This window comes from Glycine max, chromosome 16 (assembly GCF_000004515.6).
Source record: "Glycine max cultivar Williams 82 chromosome 16, Glycine_max_v4.0, whole genome shotgun sequence".
Classification (NCBI taxonomy): domain Eukaryota; kingdom Viridiplantae; phylum Streptophyta; class Magnoliopsida; order Fabales; family Fabaceae; genus Glycine; species Glycine max.
This window is the reverse complement of record NC_038252.2, coordinates 4,463,593-4,474,889: the sequence shown is the minus strand read 5'-3', so window position 1 is coordinate 4,474,889 and position 11,297 is coordinate 4,463,593.

Here is an 11,297-nt window from a genome sequence, read left to right as displayed (position 1 = left end):
GAATGCTTTGCTTTAGTTCCATGAACTTTGCCGATTGCTCCGATCACGGTTGAGAACTGGTCAAAGCCAACATTTCCCAAGTCTAGTGGGAGGCTCCTCAATACTTAGTGCTAATGGAAATCAAAGTCGACAATATCATAAATATGTCCCATGTTCTACCAACTGAAAACTTTCACCCATTCCTAAAGGGATTTGGCAAATTGTTGTTCTAGATATGTAGTGGTGTAGGTGTCGTTTGAGGTTATGAAACATCGCACAATAAAAATTATACACTGAATTATTTTTTTTAACATCTTACATTTTTTGGGTGCTTAGAATACACTTGAGTTGAGATAGAGTTAGATGTTGGAACATAACATGGGTGACAATGAAAGTGAATAAAATATTGTCAATATTTTTCAAAATTTAATTAAGAAGTATCTGTCATAATTTTGTATTATTGGTTTTTAGTGGGAAAGTCATAAGGTATTGCTCACTTGTGGAATTGCATGTTTTAATATCTCCCAAGGTCTTATCCACTTCTATTGCATGAGACATACAATATATATGTATTTCATCTATGATTATTAAACTCTCGAGTTAACTCGTCAATTCTTATGAGTTTATGAGTTCACTTATCCTCTGTAAATTGACTGTTGAGATAACTCTTTTTTTAGTAGACTCTGGGCAGAGTCTAAAAATTTTATGTAAACTCAGTAGACTCTCTCAAATTTACCACTGAGTCAATGAGTCAGCAAGTTAAAAAAATTAGACTAAAATATAAGTCATTTTAGGTTGTTTTTTGTTTGTTTAGTGTTCAACATACTTTCATTTAGTGTGTTATTCTCAAATACCAAAATTCTCACCTTTAATAAAATCAAACACTTGTTCTCTAATAACATCAAACTCTCAATGAGAATGATCTACGACTACTATAACATCTACAAGTTATTATCTAGTAATAATGTATTACTAGACTTGCTTATTTAAGTATTGTGAAATTTATGATTTACTATTTTATTTTATTATATTGTTGAAATGTTTGATTGACGTGTTATTTATAGATATTTTGTTATTATTTTTATATGAAGTAGACTCTTACGAGTCTACGAGTTGAGTTCACAAGTCGAGTTTATAGAACTCTCTTATGAGTCTACCGTCTTCTAGCTAACCCTTTCCACTAGGATATTAAGAAAACAACACCTCCTTCTCAAGGTTCCATTTTAAGGACATAGATCTATTACACCTTTTGGGATGTCATATTCACTGCGGCTCTTCTTACAAAGGTGTTTATAGACACTTTATAGGATGATAAAATTTTGGCTCTAATCCTAAAATGTTTTGGCTAAGAAATTCTTGTATCCAGAGTTAGATATTCTCTCTATTAAGCTTGACTTCTTCTAATCTTGCCTTCTTTATTCTATCTCCCTTTTCTTGCAATGAGATTCAGCAAGTCTAGGTCCTTTTATAAGCCTTGAGGTAGCCGTTTCTAATTGTTAAAGAAGATTGGAGGCCAAGTCAATCAAATTGTGAGTTGTCTATTTCACACAATTGACTGTTGACTGTCTCTACTTGCACAATTTGAATTTCAAAATTGTGATGGTTGGTGCTTGTTGTTTGTTAGTGGTTCTTGACATCTTCAGCTTTCTCATGAAATGCTATTATAAAGAGATTGATTCCTTAGTAGAATATTTCTATGTTTTTGCTTTCGGTGACTACAATGTTGGTGCAACAACCTTTTATGCTCTTGGTTGCTTTGTCTTAATCAAGACTTGATGATTTTTTTGCAAGATTTGTGCTTATTGCTTTTGAGTCAATGCTTTAATGCATTTTGCATACATTTTGATCCTTTTGTTGCTTCTGGTGTGCGCTTTGGAATAGTTCTTCTTCATTCTTTATCTAGTTGTACATCCTCTGATGGTACTTAAGTCATGTGTAGCTTTTGATATCTACTTGTTGAATAAATATACTTTCTTATCCTACTTCTAATCATATACAATTTCTGATCTTATTGCACTTTGATATGAGAAAGTAGACCATGCCTCTCATGCTTATGGTCAACTCTATTTTTGGTAGTCTTACTTCTTCTAATGTTGCAAAATCTGTCTGGAAGGTTGACATGTTGTAGACTAATGTTTTACGCCTTTTCTTATGCTTATTGATCATGTTTTGTTTTAAATTCAAGCAATCAAAGTAAATATTAGTAGCTTTAGTCTAAAAGACTTAGAATTTGTTACTTAAAAGTTTGTGATAATTAAAATATTTAATCCCAAAAAGAGTTCTACTTCAACATTATATGTATAGGTACCAAGTTAAGAATGTATAAAAAAGTTAGTTGTCATTGTATGATGACTGAGACTAAATGGGTAATATTTGCACGTATAGGACCGATTTAATAAGTTTTTACCTATAGAGATTAAATTGAGAATTTGTGACACATATAGGAATTAAATTATATGTTTAACCAAATAATTATATTTTTAATTAACACTAATAAAACTTTCTATAATATTCTTTAAAGTACCCGATGACTAGTTGAGTAGTTGTGACAAGTAAAACAGTTTGTAGTTTAAGCTTATAGTAGCGGTCTTTTACTAAAAGTGTCATCACGTCATTAGCATTCCGCGCGATAATATTGGAGGTGTTTACAATTCTATCACTTCTGATCTCAAAAAAATATTTTTCCTCAATAATTAATGATTTTAAGCCATCTTTACTGATTTTCTTTATTATTGTTGTTGTTATTATAAACAATTTTATGTTGAGAGTACACTTAAGGTTTGAGTTTTAATAACATTTGCTTTTATAAATGATTTTAGGTATTAATAATATTTCTTATACATTAATTATTTGGTTAATTAATTTTTTTTATAATATAAGACTTTTTCTTTCGCATTTTTCAAACTCATTTTCTCTATGAGTTTTATATCCTCATTATTATAGGAAAGCTTGCATAGTATGACATGAGTTTGTAGATTTTTCTTGCAAGTGAATTATTATTGTAGTTTTTTATGAGTGCTTTGATTTTTTTTACGGTTTTTTTCTTCAAGTTCTTTTATTTTGCAAAATTTTCTGTGATTTAGCAAAACCAAGCTTATTTATTTGTGTTTGTTGAAAATCAATAGAAAAAAATATTTTTATACGTATTCTAATACAAATTTTGTTTTTTTTTTTATAAAAATTTATGTTTCTTGTAAATTTCCATGCAAAAAAATTACAGATAAATTCTTCATTTTTTTATTCAATAGGAGGAAAAAGTAGAAAAGTAGAAAAAAACCTGAAAAATATTATTTATAAAGAAAAAATATTTAATATAAATATAATTAATTATAAAGTAACTAATACCATTAAATACTTAAAATCACCACAAAATGTAATATTATAAAAAAAGTAATATTTTAATTATTTAAATCCTCAATTTTTTTTTCTCAAACTCTGTTGCTTCTCATGTTGTGGAGTGATCAATTTTTCAAGCAGCGCCAAGTCCCATTCAAAATCTATGGCAACTCAGAATTTCAAACTGTGGTCGTTGTCATCCACCAACACAGCTACATCCCACCAAACCCTAGCAAGAAATGTGGCAATATATGATTTCTCAAAATAATGAAAATGGAAACATATTATTATTTTTTTCCAAAACAAAATTGCGTTTATCTTAAATTTGAGGGAAAGTTGGTAAAAATATGATGAGGACATTCAATTCGGCTCACTCCTTCCTACCTGTGATGTGTCATGCGTGGGTTCGTATTGACGGAAAAGGAATTTTTCTTTTTTTAATAGTATACTAAATTTATTCCAAAAGTTATAAGTACTGGTGATTTAGGCTTTAATATTATAAAAAAAGGTCAACAATTGTAATTCAATTTACTTTTAGAAATTAAAATCACCAAACACTTATAATTTTGAGTAAACTATCATTTTAGCCTTTAAATTATAAAATATTATTAATAGTCTTTAATTAAAAAATAGTAAATAAATACTTGAAATTGAAATTTTGTCAACCAATTTAGTTGTTAGTTATCCACTAATCCCATTAGAAAATGGGTGATGTGGTAATTTATATGATACCAATATTTACTTATAGTATAATCTTTATTTTTAATTATATTTTTATTTATTTATAATATTTAAATTTAAGACTTTGTATAATAACTTATTAATTTTTATTTTTTTATTTTTTTTATAATTACTGTAATTAGTATCTTTGTCTTTCCGGTGGGACTTCAAGATTTATAAGTTTTTATTCTTTGATCTCACTATAAAACTAATTTTCTATTTGAGTTTAATTTCATTTAAAAAATTTCATCTTTTTCTAATAATATATTTTATAGAAATCAAATTAAAGTTTTTTCTTACAAACTCACCATGTATTATCAATTAAGTTATAATAATTTACTAATTATATGTTTGATTCAAAATTGAATTCCTTCTATGATAGGAGTATGTGCAAGTTTTCTTCGTTAAACAAAGGTTAATAATGACATTTAATTCTCAAATAAATTATAATCAAGTTAATAAGAAGGTGTCACGCACCTCCACTTAAAAAAAGAAGAATAAAATCACGTGTTTCCATACTAACATCTTAGATGGAATAAAAGGCACGCAATTAAATTCCTACACATTTTGTAAGCACGATTGCCCTAAAGCGTAGGAAATATGAATTATGAAAATTGCATGGAGAGATACATTGGGGAAGCAGCAACCACTATTTTGCTCGTGATTGGACAAATAAAATCATAAACATGTGATATGCTTAAATATTGAACTGCCCAATGGTTAATATTAATTTTGAAATATTGTGATATGCTTAAATATTTTTATTATAAAAGCACATTAAGAATAAAACTTAACATAACTTTTTATTTATAGCAAAAATTATTAAAATTTAAAATTAATTTTAAACTTTTTTAACGTGAAATTAGACATATATAAATTTATATAAGATTAATTTTAGTTTTGAAATCAATTTTTTTGAATGTTAAATCAAACATATGTTAAGGAATGATTTGGTTGGATCAAATTAAGAAGAGGAAGAAAGAAAGGCCAAGAAGAGAGAAGAAATGTGCATGAAGTGATGATTTGATTGGAAAGATATGTGAAGAAGTTTTTGAAAAAAAACCATGAATCCTACACTTAAAATCTTCCTCACAAAATTGAGGAGCTTTCAGTGGAAATGGGTAGAAACTACGGTCCTTTATAAAAGTAGTACATTATCTCTCCTCAAATAATGTTACCTCCATGAAAATAATAATCTCTCTTTTTTTATACTTATATAATAACTTTAATTTAAATTTGTTTATATTATTTCTTACCTATTTCTCTTTAATCAAATTAATTCTATTCTATATTATTTTTACTCTATTTCTCTTATAACATATTCTCTTTCACTCTCTTAACAATCAAATACACTCTAAGAATTTTACTAATAAATGAGAACACTAGTCAAGGAATTAAAAAAATATTTTATTTTTATTAAAAATTCTATAAAATACATGATAAGGGAACGGATTTTTATGCACCTAATACAAGTTACTTTTACTTCTTTTTTTTTTTATTGAGACTAAGGATTAGCATTTCCTATATACTAATATACTCCTATTAATTTTGTGTATATAGTTTACTTTTACATTTTTTATCAACAATTTAATTACTTACTTATACTTCTTGATTAAAAAATTGAAATTATTATATTTGACATAGTTGCATCCAGTCTTTCGTATAAATTTCTATTATTTGTTCTCTACATGAGATAAATGTCAAATTGAGTTGAACAATTTTAATTTACCAATTTTTTAAATTAATATTTTGATTTAATGTATAAGTTTCAATCTTTTAGTCACACACATACATACCCTCCTCATATATATATATATATATATATATATATATATATATATATATATATATATATTGTTTAGAAAAGGAAAATAATATTTTTTAATTTTCATTTTCTTTGTACAGGAATAAAATATAAATGTTTTGGCATAAAGTGAAAATTAAAATGTACTTTTCACCCTTTATATTTGTTTATTTATTTATTTAGAGGTTTAGTTTAGTTTTGTTTTAATTTTTTAGTTTCAATTGGTCTTTTTTTTTTATCAATAATGACAAATATTAAAAATCAAAATTTAGTTTTAAATGTTAATATAATTAATGAATTAATATAAAAGACTAATTTTTTGGTGTTAATAACTAATTGAAATCTAAAGAAGATATAATGATAAATGATTAAAATAATTTTTTATACTATTAAAATGAGATTTAAAAAACATTAGAGGCAAAAAAATTATTTTAAACTAAAATATAATCATGTATTTATTTTTTAAATTTAAAATTATAATTAAAAAAAATACAAAAGACAAGTTATTTCAATTTGTCATAATTATTATAGTTTCTTTATAAACGATAAAAAGTACTATTTAACTTAGTTGGACAAATAATTAATATCACTTTATGTACTTACATTATTTAAGAATTTCATAAGTTTGCAATGTATAATATAAGGATATGCAGTCTTAAAAAAATGGATATGAAAATGAATAAGAAATTAATTCAACTCACAATCATATAAAAAGAAATAATTCAACTCGGAATTTGATCATTATTTTTTGCTGCAAAATATAGGATATCTTCTGAAAATCCAAAACAAATTATTGTAATTTCACCCCACAAATATAAAATTAATTATAAGTTATGTTAATTATATATGCAACAAAAGAAAGACCAAGTTAGTGTAATTTACTACAAACAGAAAACATTTTATTTCACACAACGAAAAAAAAAATATTTGCTTGCTTTCGTCATTAATTAAAAACTAGTATGTTAGCTGTATACTTTTATGTAAGGAAATAATTGAGTTATTTGTGTGCTCACCAGCTGTTTAAGTGCACTTTTATGTAAGAAAATAACATGTTAGGGTTCTTGGCATGGTTTACATCCTAGACTAGAGGTTGTAACAATGGTTAAGTGATGCTGACTTGCAAGGACTCGTCTCTATGTATGGAATATACTCAAATTCTTATACATAAAAGAAAAAATAAAGTAAGAAAGAAAATATATACCAAAATTGAAATTGGGTCCATATCCTGGCTAGTTTTCTGGAAATAAAAATAGATGAAAACGACTTAACCTTGTCTCATACTGAGATAGGGTCTTGAGCGTGTCCTCGGGGTGATGAATTAAGACCATGATCCTGGAATCATGCTGAATGTCTGTCATTGTCAGGTTTCCAATTGTTTATGATATTTATTTTCAATTTTATATGATTTCATGTGATAAGTCATAAGTGTATCAATGGGTTGAATCTAGTAAAAAGAGCTAGTTCTATACCACATGTCAAGTCAAGATTCAAAAATTTAATGAAAGTATATTTAAATTTAAATATTTGTGGAAAAAGAGTTAATATCTAATTGTATCTCAAATAGAATTGTCTTAAAAGATAATGAAGGGAGATATATGCAGAAAACAAAGAGAAAAAAATCTGTTTAGTGAAACAACTTTGACACTATAAATCAATTAAAAATCGTCTCAATTTTTTTTAAAATAATTATTATAAAATCAGTTTACAACTTTACCATCCCTATGATTGAATGACAAATAAATTCAAAATATATTTTATTTTACATTTTGTGTCAAATTTTTGACAAGGGTGTAACAGAAAAGAGAAGTAGAAGTTTGCAGCAATCTAGTCTTATTCCAATTTTCTAAAGGAGTCTCTGCTTTCGTTATGGGTTTTGGTTTGTATTTATTTGGACAGTAGTGTTGTTTTGGGCTTTAGCACGTCACTCCCAATGTCTCGACATTGGAAAAGCTTCGGTAACGAAAGAGACTTGTATTGTATTAAGTACTACGCGGTTGGCTTTTTGCCAAGAGAAAATATGGATATTATTAGGTAACAATGGATCAGAAGAACTTTTTGAAGCTGAAAGGAACGTCTAGAATAGAATAACGCGTTACTTATTTATTGCATATGAATATTATGATGGTGTCCCAAGACAAATAAACAATATGCAATAAATAACTACTTAATTTCTTTTCTTTTCCAAAATGCGTTTTCTTACATTTGAAGTAAAAAGTGTAATCAAAAGTTATTGGTACATTGATTTGGCATTTGAATTCTTTAACTATGGTTTAAGGCTTGTTATGAAACCCCTTCGGGCTTGTCACGTGACTCATGATCCACAATTATACAACTGTTTAACCTCTTAAATTCTCTGATTTTGATATCGAAGTGTTTGTGTAGATGATTATAGATTCTGATTCTCATGGAAGGCCGTCTCTGCTTGCTGGAATCCTCTCTACATCTATCACGTTCAGAAATAATCATGAATATGATTTTATTCTTGGCTTGGACATCAAATTATAATTTAAAATATTACTTTATCTAAAAGGCTAACACGATAGTAGAAGGATTAGTTAAATGTTAAATAAGAAATTTAATATGGTTACGCCAAAAATAAAAAAATTGCAGATTAAATTTTGATGGTGTAACTTTGTGTGTGTTATTCGTACTAAAGGAAAATGAAACTACCAGCCTTATCATTTATCAAAGGATATATAAAATAGTGGAGGAAAAAAAAGACCATCAAATCACCTTAATTTTTCATCATTTTGCAAAATGAATACCATACCATAAATTCAATATCTATTTTATTTGATCATTAAACCTCTAGTCCTTTAAAGTATTAATTAATTGTGTAGGTTATGAGTAATCCGATGAAATTTCATCTGAGTTCTCGTAACATACAACTTTAGTTTTTAAGAAATGAATGAAATATTAAAACTCAGTATCCTTTTTCTAATTAAAAAAGGAACATGCTCGAGTTGTTTGGAATAATCAATAAAATTCTATACAAGTAGCAACAATTTTATCCTAAAAATCTCCCTAAAGAAGAGTGAAGAGCCCTTCTCGCTGTAGAACATAGGGTGTGCTTGATGTTCCCACAATTGCAGAAATACTTCACTGCGTGAACAACTAACGTATCCAAACCACCTCCAATTAATATTAATGACTTGAAGTTCAATATGGGTGCGATTTTTATAGATCCTTATAATAATCACGTTGGTGATAAGATGATAAGGCTAAAATTAATACTAGTATTAGTATAAGATTTTAGTTCAATTTTTAATGAACAATGTATATTACGTGTAAGGTAAATATAAGGTTAAGATTAAGTCACATCAAAATTCCAATGATTGGAAAAGAGTAAAAAAGAGAGAAGAGGATTGAGATGTAGCAGGTTTGAATCCATTTACTAACATTTCTAACAAAACTACTGGATACTAGACTGAAAAGAATTGGTTTTATAAAACATTGATAGGTTAAGGATTAAAAGAAAAATTTACATGTTTGTGATGTCAATTTGAGAAAGTATAAAATTTTAAATTTGTTACTATATTATTTTTCTTATGATTAATATGAAGGTAACTTAATTCAATCTTCTAAAGGAGGCCTGACTGTCACATATGTCCAATCCTCCAAAACCTTTAAGACTTGTTTGGTATATAGCTGAAGTCTCGTAATTAATACCTTAATTTGTAAAGTCTCCATCCAAAAAGTCAACCATGAGAAATTCAAAGACATGAGGTAGTCCTTCCGAATTTTCAAGGGATAAGAGTGTTTTATTTATTTATTATTAAAACAATAAATTGAACAAAATTCGGAAGGACTACTCATTAGTAAATGGGGTTAGTGGATAGCTAACAACTAAATTGGTTGACAAGGGATAAGAGCCTTCATATTTTTTTCATTAATTTTTACCTTTCTTCTTGATTCTATTTGGGGTCGAACCCCACTACTCAGACAGTTCTGCATTTTGTCGCACAGCACTTCAAATTCAAAATTTGTTCGTTTAAATTGGACAAAATTAGTCCATTTTGTTAACCTAATCTGCCCCAAAAATAAAGCAATTTACTTTTAGAATTGACGAATGACTTTGGGCAATCTTTTGTTGAAATGATTATATTTGTTAGGTTGTGGAGCAAATTAAAAGGTCACTCTGGTCATACCACTCGTGTTAAACAAGAAAATTATTGACAAATTACTAACTCTTCACCATTGCTTTTATTGAAAAAATGAGTTAGTTGAAATGTAAATGGTCAAATATATACATAATTGCTATATTTGCAATACTGCAATGGAATCATAGACAGTGATTTCAAAGCTTTGAATAAAATAAAATGACGGCACATTAGTATTTAATCATCAAAAGCCATTTTATTGTTATTTACGTTAACTATTGGGTCTAATTTTCTATGCCATGTACCAAATACATAGACCAAGATTGTGATTGACCGTTAAAAATAACTATATGCGATGTAATTTCTCAAGCCTTAAGACTCAAAATATTTAAACAATGTTTATTGATTTTTTTTTTGTTGAAACAAAATTATTTTAAGGTTCAAGCTATGGATTCCAAATGGATAGGATTGGCGGAACTGTGGAAGTTTGTAATTAGTGACAGAGGGAGAGGCAATTATAAGAGGAAGCACTATTGGAGAAAGTGTGTGTAGAAGAGGCTACAGAAAAGCAAGACAAATACATGCAATGAAGGTTTACTAAGTGACAACTTCATTGACTACCCTCCTCCAAGAGGACCTTTCCACTTAATCTCCATCTTGTGGACCATAGCATCTCAACTTCACAAGGATCCCGAATGTCAAGCATGAACCACACCATCTGTGTTCATATTTTTGCAAGTATATAGATAGGGTTTTCAAACTTCAAATGCAGTGACATTTTTGCTGAATAGATATTAGGCATTAAAATTATTTAATTTATTTTATAAAAATACCATAAATTCATTTTTAAGAATTTTGGATAGATGAGATGAATTATGTTTACTCTTTCATTTCCGTGAGAGAATCCTTTTCCATATGGAAATCAATCAGTAATTAATACTTAGAGAGGAAAAGAGAAAACAAATAATGAAGTGTAAGTATAATAGGTTATAAAATGTGATAAAAAGAAAAAGATAAAAAAGAAATTAATAAGTGTTGATGGAGCGTATAATATGGGAAGCTATCCACATAACATGAAATTAGATATAGAAAAACTAATTTTAATAAAAAGAGTATAATATTATTATGATGTGTCACCGTTATCTAAATTAATCATAAATTGTTGACTTTTATAAGATTATTTAATTATAGATTGTTATTTAATTATATTCTCTTTATAATTGGTTAAAATTTATTGAAAATTATAATTTTTTTTAGGTTTTGCTTCTCAAATGATTGAGTCTCTTGATTTATATTAAATGAGAAATAAATTTACCAAAACTCATGATTTTTTAATTAATTTTAAAGAGATTATTTTT